The sequence below is a fragment of the Hippichthys cyanospilos genome, chromosome 6 (genome assembly GCF_059441005.1).
Source record: "Hippichthys cyanospilos isolate Australia breed blue-spotted pipefish chromosome 6, RoL_Hcya_1.0, whole genome shotgun sequence".
Lineage (NCBI taxonomy): Eukaryota > Metazoa > Chordata > Actinopteri > Syngnathiformes > Syngnathidae > Hippichthys > Hippichthys cyanospilos.
The window spans coordinates 22484408-22503019 of NC_142374.1; the positions used below are offsets into that span (position 1 = coordinate 22484408).

Consider the following 18612-nt stretch of genomic DNA (forward strand, 5'->3'; position numbering starts at 1 on the left):
TTTTCAATGCGAATTTTATGCTGAAAAAACACAGATTATCAGGTGATTTATTTAAAAAAATTATAATTAATAGCATTTTTCTCCTCCAAATGCATTTCAATAAAAGTCAATTATATGCCGATTTGTACTATTCACGGGCCAGCCTGGAAACTATTCCAAGTGAATAGTAAATATTATAACAGTAAATATTTTGTACCCATGTGTAGTATTTTGACCCTTTTTTGACATTTTCGTCGACGTTATTCTAGAGGTATTTTAGCCATCACTCCTGGTAGTGTCATAACTAAGTTGTTGTTCCAATTTGAACTTTGGCATGTTATCACCATCTGGATGAAATTTCAGCTCCCTAGTGTCTTTTTTCAACGCTTACACTTTGAATTGAAATTCTTTTGTTGTAAAGATTAAAGGGTTGGATAAAACACAAAATAAAGATTATTAAACAGGTTGTTTTTTTTCAGCATAGGACTCCAGTCGAACTCCAGTCCTCAAGGGCCGGTATGGTGCAGGTTTTCCGGTTTTCTCACACCAACACACCTGATTCAGATGATTAGCTTATTAGCCATCTCTGCAGGAGCTTGAATATGATCCTAATCATTTGAATCAGGTGTGTTTGAGAGAGAAAGTTTCAAAACATGCAGGATACCGGCCCTCGAGGACTGGAATTTGACACCTATGTTTTATAGGAATCCCAAAATGGAAATCTCTCTTGAAAAATGGTATATTCGACCTCAGATTCGTCCGCGAATGTGATCTTATCTATAAAACTGAAAGTCACAGATAGTATTTATGCGCGGCGTACATAAGTAGCTGCCGCTATGATTAAAATGAATGTCAAAGTGAACACTCGAGTCGGCTGTAAGTTTAATGGTGCCGCAGCGTTGGAATTCAATTCAGTGACACAAACATTAACCTCTGCGCAAGCCGTCCAGGAAGCTTTCTTGGCCAGGACGTTTTAGCCCCGGCAAAGAACTATTTATATTACGTTTGAAAGGCTTTTAAGGGCAAGCGTATCCAGAGGCGTCGCGTGTAATAGCTCAGGGGTAAAATAGTACGACGCTTTGTTGCTGTGGGGAGCAAATCTTTCATATGTCCTTTGTAACTACAACACCGTCGCGGCGGCAGCGGCGGATTTATACATCACAAGAACTTGTAAAAAGATGCCTATGATTCTAACTTTTCATTGGGACGTTTAAAGGATGAACTATTTGTGACCATTCTGCTCATCGTAAAAATTTAATGAACTGTACATGTTTAAGAAACTTTTTTACCCAACCTACGGCCCGCGGGCCGAATTTGGCCCGCCTCTGCATAATGCGCGGCCCCCGGAACAATACTACAGACACGTTATGATTTTTTTTTTTGTTGTGCGAGAAAGGAGTATTATTCTTTGCTTAAGTGAGGCAACAATATTGTTATTTACTGTATTTTCAATTTTATTTCATAGTCAAGATTCCAGAAAGAGGTACGCTGATGACGTTGAGACAGAATGTGGCCGCATTGCTGCTATATGGATAAAACTGCACTCTGCAAAATTATATAGCATGAAATAGTTTGCTTTCAAAAAAGCAGTCCCAAAGGTCAGAACTCACGCATTGGTGGTTCAGTGGTAGAATTCTCGCCTGCCACGCGGGAGGCCCGGGTTCGATTCCCGGCCAATGCAAGAATTCTTTTTTTTTTAATTGAAGACATATTTTTTAGAATTTAGGTTTGCCATTTACTGATTTTAGGAGAACGCCAATAAATAAATAAGACCCGGTGTCATCGTAAACTCCTCCTTTATTCATTTATGTCCACTGTTGTGTCCATTTTGTCACGGCAACACATCAAAGTACACTGCAACCCACCCAAACGCACGAGACATCATTGGAAAGGCCAGTATGTCCTCTTTCGAGGACACCAGGACTTAGTAGGGTACTTTGAACAAGTCAAAACGCATAGACCCCCCCAAAAAATGTCCACTACAGTGGACTCAAATGAAAAGTCCTTGTCACAGGAGGATATGGCTTCTAAAAACATTCATCAGCCAATGCAAAAAAAAATATTTTTTTAATTGAAGACATATTTTTTAGAATTTAGGTTTGCCATTTACTGATTTTAGGAGAACGCCAATAAATAAATAAGACCTGTTGTCATCGTAATCTCCTCCTGTGACCCGGTCTATTCATTTATGTCCACTGTTGTGTCCATTTTGTCACGGCAACACATCAAAGTACACTGCAACCCACCCAAACGCACGAGACATCATTGGAAAGGCCAGTGTGTCCTCTACCGAGGACACCAGGACTTAGTTGGGTACTTTGAACAAGTCAAAACGCATAGACCCCCCCAAAAAATGTCCACTACAGTGGACTCAAATGAAAAGTCTGGGTCACATTCATCAGTCATGACATGACTCAAACGAATGACAAAGTCATATCCCGTGTGTCGGAAAAGGGCCATAATTCATAACTATTGATTGACCTTGCCTGTCCGGCTGATTGCGTTTCAAGGTACCGTGCGTTTAGAAGCTATAAACATACATATAAAGGAGGATACGCGGAACGGCTGCTGAGCCGCACGGAAAGGAGATGAGCGACGAGCGTGTTGTTAATATTCTTAGCGTGAGTGTGTCAATGTCAGGTAAGCTCAAGTTGGACTGTCATCAGCAGCCTGATTGGGGTCAAACACAATTTGCAGAGTGGTTCAGGTGAGGTCATGTAAGCAGACCTTGGATGAGTGGAATACAACATCTTATAATTACGCGCCAAGTGGTCTTTCGTGGAGGATTAGTATGTGTCAGAACCATCCGCGTGGCCATTTTTTATTTTTTTTTATTCCATGCAGATTGTGGTAAGTCATTTCCAAAAGGGATTAATTAATCATGTGGAATTTCATGATTAGGGGTTCAAGCAAGTGATGTAAAAACAGATTATAGGTTCTTATTATTTTCTTCAGGGGTCGCCAAAGTTTTTTTGGCCCCGATTTCTAACTTTTTTAGAGGCACATTTACCTAGCACTAACGAAAATGCTAACGAGCCAATCACAAGGCAACGCTATGTAACATGCTGAAGATAAAAACATTAGCTAGCATGTTATCTACAGTCGCAAGTTGGACCAACAAACTAATTTCGTGCATAATTACAACATTCAGACACTCGTCGGCCAGATTGCACAAAGCGAAGGAACAACGCCTGCGCACCGACAGCAATTTCTCCCAATTGAAGCAAAACTCACTACCAACAGCAGCCAGAGGCGGCGCCAAAAACAAAGACTATGCCTAACAAGGCACAAGTCTGTAACAGTTAAAATATAAACAAAATCAGCTCCAAAATTATTTCACGGACCCCTGCAGTCAGTCAACAGACCCTCCATATGATACAATCAAGAGTGCGCGGGTTGGAGAACACAGAAAGGTATTCGATTTTATTCCTTTACTGCTTGTACAGCGGCTTATAAAATGAGCCACTCACCATAATGGACGAGGCTACGATAAGCTTTGTTAAACATTTTGGGATGGTAATTACTTTTAAATTACATTATCATAAATCAATGAAAGGTTGTAATGGTTGCTTGTTCTTATGCTGACTACAAAAGAGTACATATATTAGGCGGGAGAAATTAAATGTTTAATTTCTAGCGCGTTTTTAAACCAAGACTGCAATCTAGGGGAGCAGAAAAATATCAAAAGTGCTTCATGAGGCTTCGTTTTGCGATCACTAGTCCTTGTAACTTTATTATTACGCCATCTAATGAATCCTGTGAACCCAAAGGAAGTTTTAATTTTGTCCAATCCTTTGACCTATACATCAATGCTATTTCGCATCAAAGATAAACATTGAAAGAAGAGACTAGGGAGCTGAAATTTCACCCAGATGCTGACAACATGTCAAAGTTCAATATGGCACAATCATTTAGTTATCACACTACCAGTAGTGTGCCATTTTAATAGTTTTTCAATCACAATATAGTAATACTCAAAGTAATAACAATAATAACTCTCAATAGCATAATAAGTCAATGTCAATATGAGCAACCTTGTTCAACTGTAAATACACAAAAGAAAGAAGTAAAACTTACTTTATCACCCAATCTCAATATTGATCCATATATAAGGCGCACCTGATTATAAGGCGCACCATCAGCTTTTTTAAAAAAAATCAGGCTTTTAGGTGCACCTTATAGTGTGAAAAATACGGTAATCATCGGCATATTTTTATCGGATAAAAATGCTATTATATTCATGATCATTTTTAAAATCAATCATCTGATAATCTGTATTTATTCAGCGAAAAATCGGCATTGGAAAAAAAAAAAAAAACGTGTAAGGTGCCCTAATAAAGAAGACTAATAAAAACTCTTGTCTCTTATTTTGATGCAGTGCAGCGCTAAACTTTCATAATAATAAAGCACTCGACTCCAAACGGCTCCAATCCAAACAGGCGCCGGCTTCCCCGTTTGCAACGTTGTCCTCTCGCTGGCCTCTGAACAGCGCACAGTAGTAAAAAAAAGCAGGCTCCTTCTCAGATATAAACTTTCGCTGCTCCTTCCAATGTTTGACCGCGCAAGACAAACAAGTGAAATCATCCAAGACTGAATCATCATCTCCGATATCATGCTGGAGCACCAGAATATAAATTTTAATTTCTCGAGCCAGACGAGCCGAGTTACCGCAAAAAAAAAAAGGACGGTAATAAACATGACGACGCTGCATGCAGAAAGCACTTGACTTTTTTTTTTCGTCTACATAAGGAGAAAGAATCCAGTGTCCTTCAAACCGAGAGAGAGGGGAGATCATCGGCACGTCATTTTACCGATAAATGTCACGGGGGGAGATGATATGAGCCGCTGTGCCAATCATCCTTTGCGTCCTCCTGGCACCTATTTTTCTTACTGACAATCAGAAAAACACGGCAGAGCTCAAAGCGCATGAGGAATCGGGTTGTCGAAAAGGATTTTAATTACATCCGAGGAACAATGCGGAGCAAGAATAAGCCGGTGGCGGCGGATGCCAACAATGAAAAGTGCGCCCGCGCCACTAATCACGCCCAACAAGTAGAAACACGCAGGCAAAATGACGCTTTCAAAGACTGCCAGCGTCTGGCTGGACAGTTCCACCTTGAAATGTGCCAAATATTTTAGAAGCCGTGCATGTTCTTAAACTTTTTTCAGTCATGTACCACCTCTGGAATATTTCTTTTCAGCCAAATACCACTGCAAAGCATTTGCAAATGAAATGAAAAAAAAAAAACGATGAATCTGTTTCCTCCGACTCATATGTAATATTTGGACCATTTTTGGGTCATTTTCTTTCGTATCGTTCTTGCAGTATTTTAGCCAAGGGATTGAACGTTGCATGTTGTCGCCATTTGGGTGAAATTTCAGCTTCCTCGTGTCTTCTTTCAATGCTTTCCATTTGATGTGGAATGGCTGATATAACGATCAAAGAATAGGACAATATATTGCACCCTTGTGTGGTATTTTGATTGTTTTTGAGTCATTTTCCATCCACATCACTCACATTATTTTAGCCAAGGGATAGCACTTTCTTGGTAGAGCGATAATTAAGTTATTGTGCCATGTTGAACTTTTGCATGTTGTCACCATTGGGGTGAAATTTCAGCTCCCTAGTGTCTTCTTTCAATGCTTTCCCTTGGATAATGCAAAATATTGTACAAGTGTTAATAAACTTTCAAACTACATTTGTAGGGGTTTGTCAAGGCATTTTTAAGTCACCAAATCCATAAGATGTAAAATCATCTATTATATTCTTAGGTTGTCTGCCGGAAAATTGCATCACTTGCTAATGACAAACTTATACAACTTCAAGTCAAGGCATGAAAAGTCACTGTAACGCAATATAGCAATAAGTTGCTTCTTGTTCTAATTGATTTGTTCTTAATTTGAAAAGTGTACTGCTCCTGTCACTGCCTTTATTTTTTATATGACTGATGGTTTTAAATATATATTTTACAGTTTTGAAAAAGTCCTTCATTAATTGTGAATATGACTGCATGACCCACATGCAGTAAATAAAATATTTTTGGTTCGCATTTGTGGGTGGCTGCAGGAATCACTTGGCTTAAATTTCATAAATAAGACGATCACTTCAAAAGATATTTTTCATATGCAGTGGTATCGTCACTTTAGATATCAAAAACGTTCTGTGGCTCCAGCGGCTTATTTTTTCTGTGGGAGACAATCAAAATGGCTTTTAAGATTATTAAAGGTTGCTGACCCCTGTCCTTGAAATAAAATGAATTTCCTCTTATTAGGGCAAAATTTAACCATGGAGTTTGTGGTTTGGTATCGAGGACAACACACATATCTCCATATTGTGTTTTATCTTTGATATTTGACTGGACTTGTTGAACGGTTGATTCTATCTGTCAGGTCCAGGGTCTGTGTTTAGTCTTTGCCAACATGTTCATGGTCAGTTCTGTTTGATTGGTTGGCGATCAAAGCACTCTTAATGTGACCTGACAGCCTGCAGACAGGACAGACTTGCTCAAGGATGCAGAGCAAAAGGGCATGTGCAAGATTAAAACAAAAAAACAAAAAACAAAAAAACAAAAAAACACTTTTAACTTTTGAAACAAGCACTTATCAGGCTTTTTAGTTTAATATTTCTACTGTGTTCCCTCATTTATCACTGGGGTTGCATTCGCAAAAATACCCACAATAAGGTATATATTTTTTCTTTTTATATATAAAATTAGTAAAGCTGCACCAACAGGTGCCTGATTACATCTACATCATGCCTTCAACATAAATTGAGCACACCTGCATGTTTAGAAATAAGAGCAGTACCAACATATTTTCAATATAACACCTACACGTTTGGATTGTTAGATTAGTGCACCAACACAACAGTGACATACCTGATGTGTTTACTGTGGGAGCATGGCCTCTGGCGGTGAGTAAAATAGCAGTTCTTCTGTCAGCCTTTACCGAGAAAATATTCTCTGGTGGTCCGAAGTTTTCGATTGTGTATATACATAATTTGTCATATTTTTTTGTTTATTAAGTCTCTCGCTTCAGGTCCTTGGGATTAACCTGAAAAAAAAAAGATCTCAAATTAGCAAAATGAGTCCTCAAAAATGTTGTTATTTCAAGGCTTTTATATTGCATTGTAAACAAGCATGATTATTTTTATTCAGAAATTTTAGCCATTTAAGGTGACTGCATCTATGCACCCGCCTGACTGGTTAGGTCATATTTGGCTTGTGATTATGTGACTCGACAGAAGATATGAGTGCACGTTGATTAGTAATGACAGAAAGTGTCAGGAGCAGGCAGGTCGAAAGGTTCAGCATCTGCCTTCAGCCTACAAGTAGCCAGGTGGAAATAAACGTGAAAGATGAAAAAATAGGTTCCAGGTTCTGCTGCGTGAATTTCCTCAGACTCGTGGTGTTTACAAGCATATCCTGAATTTCTACCAACGACTGTTTTAAGGACATCGGGATGAGTGTTCATGTAATTCATGATAATATCACGCCGCCAAATTCAAAGACAAACAATTAGCAAATTTAAGACGCAAAGAGTTAGCGAAGCAATTAGCGGTAATTCCATTACTAGCGGCACTAGATGCTAGCAACGTTAGCGGCTAGCAGCACTCAACTGCCTCATATAGGCTGACGAGAGTCGTCGGATTACATTCCAGCGGTATTTTAATAGAATAAATGACGCAATTAACAGCGTTGCCGTTCCTACTGATCACTTTTTAACAGCACGTTTTCTCAAATGTGCCAGCAAAAAATCACTGCTGCAGTCTTGATTTCATTAACTAAATTGGGAGATATTTCTCTAACGTCTCACAAATTCTAAAACTGACAAAGTGTGTTTATTGTCCTCTGTATTCATAATCATGCATTAAACAAGCAAATATTTTGTAGAACATGTTCTGAATAAGCAAATAAAATACTTTCATACATGTCCAAACTATGGCGCGGGGGCCATTTGCGGCCCTCCGTTCATTTCTAAGCGGCCCGCGGAATATCTTAAAAATAATTTGCTACTATTACATTTGTTTTATACGCTGTAGAGCTTTTCTAAATATGCAAAGCTGAAAATGAACTATTTACAACGTTTCAATTCATAACACTTATAACTGATGTACTGTTTTAGTTTTTGGAGACATGGAATACAGGCTGACATTTTTTGGGTGGGTTACAGAGACAAATCTTTAAAAATCTCACGTTATTTGCCTCATAGAAACATCTGTCGCAGTAAAAAAAAAAAAAAAAAAACCTCCAATATGCAGTATCAAAAATACGCAAATGATTTATTGATAGATTTTGATGTGTATGATGATATTACTACAAATCGGCTTTATAAATGAACCTCCCGTTTACGGGTTAAAACGTTCTTAAACCATTTCATATAATAGGAATTAACGACGTTTTGATCGCAAGGAGTCAAAGAAAAATCTGAGGAAAAGATTGCACGCTATCCGTATTTGAATTTCTGATTGACCTTAAATGGTTTAATGGTGACTTAAAGACCAGTTCTTTTGGGCCACTCTGCAACAGTCGCCTTTAAAAGAGAATTTCAATTTCATGCAACGTCAGTCAGCATGAAGGACCAATGGAAATTGCCAGATTGACCCTGAAATGCCTTCTTCAAACGTTCTTCTTTTTCAGGCATTAGTTATTGAGATTTTTTTTTCGTGACTTTGCTCACGAAAGAGATCTTTTTAAAAAGCTAAACTTGTGTTTTACAACAATACTCAACCATATTTACAATCTGACACATGTTCAAACCGAACCAAATTGTCAGGATTTCACCTCAGCCGCGTTTTACGTCTGCCATCGAGGCGGATGAATTACCGGGTAAATAATTTGGTCATCATTAAAAGACCGGTTATTTTTGCCCTCTCCACAACAGTAGCTTTTGGGAAGTCAAATTTCAATTTCACGCAACGTCAATCCGTTCATTTAAATGAGAAGCAAGTAAATAGAGTCACGGCGAGTGAGGGAAGAGCAAACAACCGAAAGTGCCATGGCGGCTTTTCGCTTGTTTACCGTCTGGAAGCTTGATTATTATTACTCGACAAAACCACAACGCAAAGAGCAATTAGCTATATCGGCGCGGACAGTTGTACTTTGATATATAAGGAAAAAAAAGAAGTTGTCGGCGTGGTAGTTTGCTCGCCGTGGCGCGAAAACATAACCCGGCGATACTTTAATTGGCCGGGCAAGGCTCTCGTTGAGGAAGCTGAAAATATACTTTTGAAAAGTTCAGAGTGAGGTACTCAGGTGTATTTCATGCCAGCAGGCATTGGCAGAGATCACTCGTTATCTGGTTCACCTTTAATCCTCGGACATCGTCATCTATCGCACTCGTGTGCGTGTTGACAGCTGGAGTGTCGGTCAAATTGTCTGGAATGAGTTTTTTCTACTTTGACACTGTGATTCTCTTCTTCGGGCGCCATTTTTCGAACTATGAAGTGCACAGGGTTGTAAGGTCGATGTATGGCCTTTTTTAAAACTGTTTTCATATAAAAGGCACACCGCATTATAAGGCGCATAGAATAGAAGCTGCAGTAGTGGCTTGGGTTGCGTTATGCGCTAAAGGGAATCAAAACAAAACAAACAGTTGTCAGTCGATCAGTTAAATCAGTCTATTACTTCATGACCTATTGCAAAGGAGTCATTTTGACACAATTTAGCAAAAAAAACCTTAATAAGCCTAACGTTCCAATTAATTTGCTCTCAATTTGAAATTCACACTGTCATAGGATTAAAAATCATTGAATTAACACCCCAAGCATTCTTTGAAGTGCCTTCATGTACCCCGAGTGGCACTCGTACCCAAAGGAACAGGAAATGTAGCAACTTTTCACACTGATTAAAAAAAAGAAGAACGAGCAGAAAAAAAACAGCAACAAAAACATTCCATTAGCGACCTTCGGTTTGTTCGTCACGGTTCTCGATCTCCCTGTGATATACGAAGCCCGTCTGTGACATGAATGAAGAGAAGCCTCATTGGAACGTTACTATACATGGACAGGAGAGTAACACCGGCGCGGTGGATTGCATTTGTGATGCGTAGCAAGTCAAATCTATTCCTGGGGCCTGGATGCGTTAGCGGTGCAGATGTCGGATTGAGACGTCTGGAAATAGCAAAGCTTCAAATTGGAGGGATTGTTAGCAGGATGAATCAGAGCAGAGAGGCGCACCTGCGCTCGCCTTTTGGTAATGGAGGATGTGAGGAAAATGTCACACACATGCGGTAGGGAAGTCCAACGGACAACTTTGGATTTTTTTTATTTTTTTGGATTTACTGCATTTGGATTCTTTTTCAAGGGGAACAATTGTATATTGGGGAACAGGCTCATATTTGGAACACCAAGGGATGTTTTACATCAGGTGTTCTCAATTGGGAATACGTGAAGGCAGGTATCAGAAAATATTGAATGTTTCGTAATACGGTGGTGGACCCCCTGGTTACGGCGTCCCTGACTTACCTTTTTTTCACGTTACGAGGTGGAATATAAAGTTTTCGTCCTGTCTTTAAGGCGTTTTTCCCACTATATGGCATCAACAACTGTCAAGACCTGTGGGGTTGGCTGTGTTTATGTTGTTTTGCCTCCCTCTTCAGGCGTTTGGTCGGAAATTGCTCTTATTATCTGGTTGCGTCAAACTGCTTGCGCTGCAACGTGTCACTAAGATGCTGGTCTGCTATTGGTCGGCGTCACTGTGTCACTAAGATGCTGACATGCTAAAGACTTGATCTCGTGTGAGTGCTTACAATATCGTATTTATTGTGCATTTTATTGCTTAATTCCAACTTTAATTAGTTAGCTATGGGTCCCAAGATTGCTATTGACGTTAAAGGGAGAAATGATAAGATGATTGGTGTGGAAACCATGCTGGAGATAATTAAGAAATACAAATAAGACTAGGCTAAGCTAGGCTACCCTCCCTAGGGAATATGAGCAGAATTCAAGTCACGTCACTCCAAAAGGTAAATAAAATTGAATTTTTCCAATACATATTTTTTATTCATTGTGTGAGTTAATTATATACATGTGTATTATATATAAGTAGCACTTACTATGCTGTTTTGTTACCAATTTGTAATACGTATATATGATTTTTCATGTTTTTACCTAGGGTTTTATACGCATTAGCTAATTAGCATAGGTTTCTCTTGCCCGCCATGTCTTATTTCTATCATTTTTTACTTTATTTATTTTAGTTTTTTATTATTATTTGTAAGTATCAAGCCTTGAAGCCTCGTTTATATACTGCTGGTTTAAAAAAATGGCAATAAATAGACATGTTTGAGCAAACATGGTGAATAATCGTGATTATTATTTTGGCCATAATCATGCAGCCCTACTTGGTCTGGAAAAACAAAAAACAGCTTACCTACAAAACGTATATTACTGTTTCTCTGCTAGAGGTGTGTGCTTCAGAAGGGGGTCACGCTCAGTTTATAGTTCTGAGCCAGTCCTAGTGTAAAGATGTGCCTGCGGGTCTGTTCCTTAAAACACAAGTGGCAGTTGTTAGTATGGCAATCAAGGAGGACTGAGGGAAATACCTTCGATTGTGTCCACGGAATCAGAACGCATTCACATGATAACAACGGCTGGGAGTCTCGCTTCTTCTGGCTGTCAGAAATCGCGCGCGTTTCCATGGCGACCACGCGGCTATTAAGCCAGCTGTCCAAACGGAGATAACACAGTGTGCAGAGTTGAGAAGGACTTCTAGACGTGTTGGCGCCGGTGGAAATGATTGGCTGTATGTCGTTCGTGATCAAACTGGGGGGAATCCAGTCAGCTATATTCACGCTGTCTTTTAAAGACAAATTTATTTACGAGTCTATTTGCGTGAGGCTTAACATTTACACGAAACATTGTTTTGATAAGGGTGCTACACTAATTGCGTTCGGTACACATGCTCAGCTGCATGTATGCATAGTTTACTAGTGCCATGCTCCTATCACAATGTGTCACAACACATACATAAATATATATATATATATATATATATATATATATATATATATATATTTCAGCTAACTTGTGTCACCAGGCTGTATGAAATCTGCCCGAGGCTTTCGGATTCAACCGTGAGTGAATGGGCACATAGTTGATGGCAACATTAAGGCCAGCTAGAAAGCCTCACGTTGAACGTGACATATATTGGCTCTGTGATTGGATACTGAGCATGGGAAGCAGGGCTTTGCGGGTCAACCAAGCTTGGCCGTTTGGCTGCAACAATCGCTGTGTGCTGTGCTTCTGTAGAGTGGTCATTCTCTGCCTTTTTTCAAGTGAATTAAAATATATGATTTTGTTTTTTTCATTTTAATATGTTTTTGTAATTTGATTTTGTTCATATTCAATTAATGGTAAATAAATAAAATCATCTTATAAAACTGTGATTTGTAATTTAGCGTACACTTGCTTGCTTTTGGTGGACTTAATAAAACTTTGTGGACAAATAAATTTAAACTCCCTTTTATTTTCAAGTTTTGACAGCATCATAGTGATAACTTTCAGTTACTGACGCGGGTTTATTGATGTTTATTGCTTCGGAAAATAGTCCGTGTTGCACACAATGAAGGTGATGCAACACCTAGTAATGTGTGTGCACCTGTATATGATTTCTCTAGTCGAGGTTTTACAGATTATGGTGTTATAAGGGGTGTTTTTTTTGAGTCGGACATCACTGAAGGCATAAGTGTGAAACGCACCGACCACCACTGATTTTATATATATATATATATATATATATATATATATATAAAAAGATAATAGATTGGGAACATGGATTAAATCATATGCGTGTTGCGCATCATGTACATATGAAAACAAAAGCATCTAAGGAGGCTAACCTCCCATGGGCTAATGGGTTACTATGACAACCCGAGAACGGAACGGAGTTCCCTGGTTGCTCCCTTGAGTAGTTGAAAAGGTTTTCCCTTTGTTCTCTCCTTTCGTCTGACATGATCACCCATGACAATCACACATCATCGCAAAATTGAAACCAGCAGGAACGTGTCAAGTGCATTGTCCTTCAAACATTTTGGCTTTGGTCGCTTGCTAGTTTATTTTGACAATGTGGAACGTCACTTGTGAAGTCATTGAAGGTTTGGCCATGCGGCGCATATTCAATTCATTCTGTTATGTGAACGTTTGCGTTTCCCGGATAAATGTTTTAAATCATATAATCATACGAGGCATGCTTGGTTATTAATCGAAAGATTGACGGTTCAAGCCCACGCAGGTATGACTCATGTTTGGCTGCGGCTTTTACCAAGGAAGGGGGTTTTACCTCCGTCTCTATCAGGGGTTTCCACAACCAAAGCACGGTCATTTCTTCTGCTTGCTTTTTTTTTTCTGACCACACGAGGTATATTTCACAAAAAAATACATGCTGCTTAATAAAAGTGACAAGGCCAGATAGCGGCTGGCCTTGCAGCTTCTATTTTGTATTCTACTGTGACTCGTGTCTGGCTGCCTGTTGTGGTACATTTCCATTACAGACTTAAACAAAGCATAGCCTGAATAATTATCTTGGTGACAATAAAGCTCTTGCAGCATTCCACTAAATCAAAGTACGTGCACCTGTTGGAGGCCCCGGTGTGGTTCTGCCTTTTGTATGCACTCCGTGTCACGATAAGCTGCTTGACTTCTCTGGTAGCTCAGTCAAAATCCGATTCCAAGGCACATCAATGAACTTTGCATCCCGCTCTGTAACTAAACTGAATGAGATTTTCTAACCTTCTCTCTCAGACACACCTGATTAGGATCATTTACAAGCTCCTGTAGAGCTTTTGAAAGAGCGAATCATTTGATTCAGGTGTGTTGAGGAGAGAAAACCGGAAAACGTGCAGGGTACCAGCTCTTGAGGACTGGAGATTGAAAACTATGCTGTATGTTAAATGTCATATGCTGTGCATAGAAAAAAATGAGAATGTTTCACTAGTTGTGTGTCTCTGTGGCGCAATCGGTCAGCGCGTTCGGCTGTTAACCGAAAGGTTGGTGGTTCGAGCCTACCCAGAGACGCATAGCCCGTTGTTTATCTGCTACATTGAGAAGAGCTTTTACATTCACTCCCCCCAAAAAAAGTAGAGAATAACATATACTGTACTGTAAAAAATTATGATATTCCATTTTTTGTGTGTCTCTGTGGCGCAATCGGTCAGCGCGTTCGGCTGTTAACCGAAAGGTTGGTGGTTCGAGCCCACCCAGAGACGCATAACCTGTTGTGTATCTGCTACATTGAGAAGGGATTTTACATTCACACCCCCTGAAAAAATAGAGAATAACATATACAGTACTGTAAAAAATTATGATTATTCCAGTTTTGCGTGTCTCTGTGGCGCAATCGGTCAGCGCGTTCAGCTGTTAACTGAAAGGTTTGTGGTTCGAGCCCACCCAGGGACGCATCACCCGTTGTGTATCTGCTACATTGAGAAGAGATTTTACATTTATCCCCCCCCTCACAAAAAAGACAATAACATATACTGTACTGTAAAAAATGATGATATTCCACTTGTTGGGTGTCTCTGTGGCGCAATCGGTCAGCGCGTTCGGCTGTTAACCGAAAGGTTGGTGGTTCGAGCCCACCCAGAGACGCATAACCTGTTGTCTATCTGCTACATTGAGAAGAGATTTTACATTTACACCCTCCCCCCCCCCACAAAAAAGACAATAACATATACTGTACTGTAAAAAATGATGATATTCCACTTGTTGGGTGTCTCTGTGGCGCAATCGGTCAGCGCGTTCGGCTGTTAACCGAAAGGTTGGTGGTTCGAGCCCACCCAGAGACGCATAACCTGTTGTGTATCTGCTACATTGAGGAGAGATTTTACATTTACACCCCCCAAAAAAAAAAAATAGAGAATAACATATACTGTACTGTAAAAAATCATGATATTCTACTTGTTGCGTGTCTCTGTGGCGCAATCGGTCAGCGCGTTCGGCTGTTAACCGAGAACCGTTGGTGGTTCGAGCCCACCCAGAGACGCATAGCCCGTTGTGTATCTGCTACATTGAGAAGAGCTTTTACATTCACCCCCCCTAAAAAAGTAGAGAATAACATATACTGTACTGTAAAAAATTATGATTATTCCACTTCTTGTGTGTCTCTGTGGCGCAATCGGTCAGCGCGTTCGGCTGTTAACCGAAAGGTTGGTGGTTCGAGCCCACCCAGGGACGCATCACCCGTTGTGTATCTGCTACACTGAGAAGAGATTTTAAATTTACACCCCCCCCAAAAAAATAGAGAATAACATTGTGGTTTTCCGCTGTCCACAGACAGGCTTAAGAGGACCATCTAATGGAAGCTGTCCTATGGCCTGGCTTCTGATGGTTCTGCGAGATCCGATCTGCTGGTTCTCCGCATCACTATCCTCGCTGGATGAACATACACAACATACACTCTGTGGCGCAATCGGTCAGCGCATGTTAACCGAAAGGTTGGTGGTCCAAGCCCACCCAGGGACGCATAGTCCATTGTGTATCTGCTACATTGAGAAGAGATTTTACATTTATTACCCCCCCCCCCCTCCACAAAAAAAATAGAGAATAACATATACTGTACTATAAAAAATTATAATATTCCACTTCTTGTGTGTCTCTGTGGCGCAATCGGTCAGCGCATTCGGCTGTTAACCGAAAGGTTGGTGGTTCGAGCCCACCCAGGGACGCATAGCCCATTGTGTATCTGCTACATTGAGAAGAGATTTTACATTTACACCCCCCCCCAAAAAAAAAAATAGAGAATAACATATACAGTACTGTAAAAAATTATGATATTCCCGCTCTTGTGAGTCTCTGTGGCGCAATCGGTCAGCGCGTTCGGCTGTTAACCGAGAGGTTGGTGGTTCGAGCCCACCCAGAGACGCATAACTGGTTGTGTATCTGCTACATTGAGAAGAGATTTTACATTTATTACCCCCCCCCCCAAAAAAAAAAATAGAGAATAACATATACTGTACTATAAAAAATTATGATATTCCAGTTCTGCGTGTCTCTGTGGCGCAATCGGTCAGCGCATTCGGCTGTTAACCGAAAAGTTGGTGGTTCGAGTCCACCCAGGGACGCATAGCCCATTGTGTAACTGCTACATTGAGAAGAGATTTTACATTTACACCCCCCCCCAAAAAATGGAGAATAACATATACAGTACTGTAAAAAATTATGATATTCCCCTTCTCGTGAGTCTCTGTGGCGCAATCGGTCAGCGCGCTCGGCTGTTAACCGAAAGGTTGGTGGTTCGAGTCCACCCAGGGACGCATAGCCCATTGTGTATCTGCTACATTGAGAAGAGATTTTACATTTACCCCCCCCCCCCCCAAAAAAAAAAAAAATAGAGAATAACATATACAGTACTGTAAAAAATTATGATATTCCACTTGTTGGGTGTCTCTGTGGCGCAATCGGTCAGCGCGCTCGGCTGTTAACCGAAAGGTTGGTGGTTCGAGTCCACCCAGGGACGCATAGCCCATTGTGTATCTGCTACATTGAGAAGAGATTTTACATTTACACCCCCCCCCAAAAAAAAATAGAGCATAAAATATACAGTACTGTAAAAAATTATGATATTGCAGTTTTTGCGTGTCTCTGTGGCGCAATCGGTCAGCGCGTTCGGCTGTTAACCGAAAGGTTGGTGGTTCGAACCCACCCAGGGACGCATAACCTGTTGTGTATCTGCTACATTTAGAAGAGATTTTACATTTACACCCCCCCCCCCAAAAAAAATAGAGAATAACATATACAGTACTGTAAAAAATTATGATAATTCCCCTTCTTGTGAGTCTCTGTGGCGCAATTGGTCAGCGCGTTCGGCTGTTAACCGAAAGGTTGGTGGTTCGAGCCCACCCAGGGACGCATAACCCGTTGTATATCTGCTACATTTAGAAGAAATTTTGCATTTATCCCCCCCCCCCCAAAAAAAAAATAGAGAATAACATATACAGTACTGTAAAAAATTATGATTATTCCACTTCTTGTGTGTCTCTGTGGCGCAATCGGTCAGCGCGTTCGGCTGTTAACCGAGAACCGTTGGTGGTTCGAGCCCACCCAGAGACGCATAGCCCGTTGTGTATCTGCTACATTGAGAAGAGCTTTTATATTTACACCCCCCCCCCCAAAAAAAAAAATAGAGAATAACATATACAGTACTGTAAAAAATTATGATAATTCCCCTTCTCGTGAGTCTCTGTGGCGCAATTGGCCAGCGCGTTCGGCTGTTAACCGAGAGGTTGGTGGTTCGAGCCCACCCAGAGACGCATAGCCCATTGTCTATCTGCTACATTGAGAAGAGATTTTACATTTATTACCCCCCCCCAAACACACACACACACACACAAAAAAAATAGAGAATAACATATACTGTACTATAAAAAAATTATAATATTCCAGTTTTGCGTGTCTCTGTGGCGCAATCGGTCAGCGCGTTCGGCTGTTAACCGAAAGGTTGGTGGTTCGAGCCCACCCAGGGACGCATCACCCGTTGTGTATCTGCTACATTGAGAAGAGATTTTACATTTATCACCCCCCAAAAAAAAAAAAAAATAATAAAGCATAACATATACTGTACTGTAAAAAATTATGATTATTCCAGTTTTGCGTGTCTCTGTGGCGCAATCGGTCAGCGCGTTCGGCTGTTAACCGGAAGGTTGGTGGTTCGAGCCCACCCAGGGACGCATCACCCGTTGTGTATCTGCTACATTGAGAAGAGATTTTACATTTATCACCCCCCCCAAAAAATAAATAAATAATAAAGCATAACATATACTGTACTATAAAAAATTATGATTATTCCAGTTTTGCGTGTCTCTGTGGCGCAATCGGTCAGCGCGTTCGGCTGTTAACCGAAAGGTTGGTGGTTCGAGCCCACCCAGGGACGCATCACCCGTTGTGTATCTGCTACATTGAGAAGAGATTTTACATTTATCACCCCCCCCAAAAAATAAATAAATAATAAAGCATAACATATACAGTACTGTAAAAAATTATGATTATTCCACTTCTTGTGTGTCTCTGTGGCGCAATCGGTCAGCGCGTTCGGCTGTTAACCGAAAGGTTGGTGGTTCGAGCCCACCCAGGGACGCACACTTGTTTGTCTGAAGTGTTATTTTTGTGTATAATCATAACCTGTTGTGTCTCTGCTCCTTAGAGAAGAGATTTTACATTCACCCCAATTTCTGAATGCTGCGTTGTATAAAATCACAATCGGTTGCGAATCTGTCGCTTTCGTTTTTTTTTTTTTTTTGTATAATCACATTTTTGAAATAAAGCATTCATTCATTCATTCATTCATTAATGAGAGAGATTTTGTTTATGGCCATATAATGTACATCTAAAAAATGATGATGTTTTAGGTCGTCTTTGTAGCGCAATCAGTCAGAAATGGTTCACTTTGTCTGTTTGAAACAAAAAGTTTGACCCGAATGTCAACAGCCCCTTAACATGACCCCAACGTTACGAGATAAGACGAAACTCAATGCCCGAAAGAGTAAATGGCAAAATGGCGCTCTCGTACGACGTCATCGGTGACATTTGCGGAACATTTTCTACGGAGCGATTCTCATTATCTGGCGAATGACTCCCTTTTTAGCACCTATCAGCCAGCCGTGGATTCTTTCTGCTCACGTAAAATGTATTCCGTAAAA

General features: G+C 40.3%; 1 protein-coding gene and 21 non-coding genes across 22 annotated transcripts in view; 21 read left to right on the forward strand and 1 right to left on the reverse strand.

The window, feature by feature from the left end:
- shisal1b (shisa like 1b) overlaps positions 1 to 18612 on the reverse strand; it is a 70104-nt gene that overhangs the window by 41098 nt on the left and 10394 nt on the right. The window contains exon 3 of the mRNA XM_088418350.1: positions 6858 to 7032. The gene's annotated coding sequence lies outside the window, so the exon portion shown is untranslated. The remainder of the gene's footprint in view (positions 1 to 6857; positions 7033 to 18612) is intronic.
- Positions 1590 to 1660, forward strand: trnag-gcc (transfer RNA glycine (anticodon GCC)). The gene has a single exon. It is a non-coding gene; the product is annotated as a tRNA-Gly (tRNA).
- trnan-guu (transfer RNA asparagine (anticodon GUU)) lies at positions 13920 to 13993 on the forward strand. The gene has a single exon. It is a non-coding gene; the product is annotated as a tRNA-Asn (tRNA).
- Positions 14111 to 14184, forward strand: trnan-guu (transfer RNA asparagine (anticodon GUU)). Its single transcript has one exon. It is a non-coding gene; the product is annotated as a tRNA-Asn (tRNA).
- trnan-guu (transfer RNA asparagine (anticodon GUU)) lies at positions 14301 to 14374 on the forward strand. Its single transcript has one exon. It is a non-coding gene; the product is annotated as a tRNA-Asn (tRNA).
- On the forward strand, positions 14493 to 14566 carry trnan-guu (transfer RNA asparagine (anticodon GUU)). The gene has a single exon. It is a non-coding gene; the product is annotated as a tRNA-Asn (tRNA).
- On the forward strand, positions 14690 to 14763 carry trnan-guu (transfer RNA asparagine (anticodon GUU)). Its single transcript has one exon. It is a non-coding gene; the product is annotated as a tRNA-Asn (tRNA).
- trnan-guu (transfer RNA asparagine (anticodon GUU)) lies at positions 14885 to 14960 on the forward strand. The gene has a single exon. It is a non-coding gene; the product is annotated as a tRNA-Asn (tRNA).
- On the forward strand, positions 15078 to 15151 carry trnan-guu (transfer RNA asparagine (anticodon GUU)). The gene has a single exon. It is a non-coding gene; the product is annotated as a tRNA-Asn (tRNA).
- Positions 15569 to 15642, forward strand: trnan-guu (transfer RNA asparagine (anticodon GUU)). The gene has a single exon. It is a non-coding gene; the product is annotated as a tRNA-Asn (tRNA).
- trnan-guu (transfer RNA asparagine (anticodon GUU)) lies at positions 15766 to 15839 on the forward strand. The gene has a single exon. It is a non-coding gene; the product is annotated as a tRNA-Asn (tRNA).
- Positions 15965 to 16038, forward strand: trnan-guu (transfer RNA asparagine (anticodon GUU)). Its single transcript has one exon. It is a non-coding gene; the product is annotated as a tRNA-Asn (tRNA).
- On the forward strand, positions 16157 to 16230 carry trnan-guu (transfer RNA asparagine (anticodon GUU)). Its single transcript has one exon. It is a non-coding gene; the product is annotated as a tRNA-Asn (tRNA).
- On the forward strand, positions 16360 to 16433 carry trnan-guu (transfer RNA asparagine (anticodon GUU)). The gene has a single exon. It is a non-coding gene; the product is annotated as a tRNA-Asn (tRNA).
- Positions 16555 to 16628, forward strand: trnan-guu (transfer RNA asparagine (anticodon GUU)). The gene has a single exon. It is a non-coding gene; the product is annotated as a tRNA-Asn (tRNA).
- trnan-guu (transfer RNA asparagine (anticodon GUU)) lies at positions 16752 to 16825 on the forward strand. The gene has a single exon. It is a non-coding gene; the product is annotated as a tRNA-Asn (tRNA).
- On the forward strand, positions 16951 to 17026 carry trnan-guu (transfer RNA asparagine (anticodon GUU)). The gene has a single exon. It is a non-coding gene; the product is annotated as a tRNA-Asn (tRNA).
- On the forward strand, positions 17153 to 17226 carry trnan-guu (transfer RNA asparagine (anticodon GUU)). The gene has a single exon. It is a non-coding gene; the product is annotated as a tRNA-Asn (tRNA).
- Positions 17368 to 17441, forward strand: trnan-guu (transfer RNA asparagine (anticodon GUU)). Its single transcript has one exon. It is a non-coding gene; the product is annotated as a tRNA-Asn (tRNA).
- On the forward strand, positions 17570 to 17643 carry trnan-guu (transfer RNA asparagine (anticodon GUU)). The gene has a single exon. It is a non-coding gene; the product is annotated as a tRNA-Asn (tRNA).
- trnan-guu (transfer RNA asparagine (anticodon GUU)) lies at positions 17773 to 17846 on the forward strand. Its single transcript has one exon. It is a non-coding gene; the product is annotated as a tRNA-Asn (tRNA).
- Positions 17977 to 18050, forward strand: trnan-guu (transfer RNA asparagine (anticodon GUU)). Its single transcript has one exon. It is a non-coding gene; the product is annotated as a tRNA-Asn (tRNA).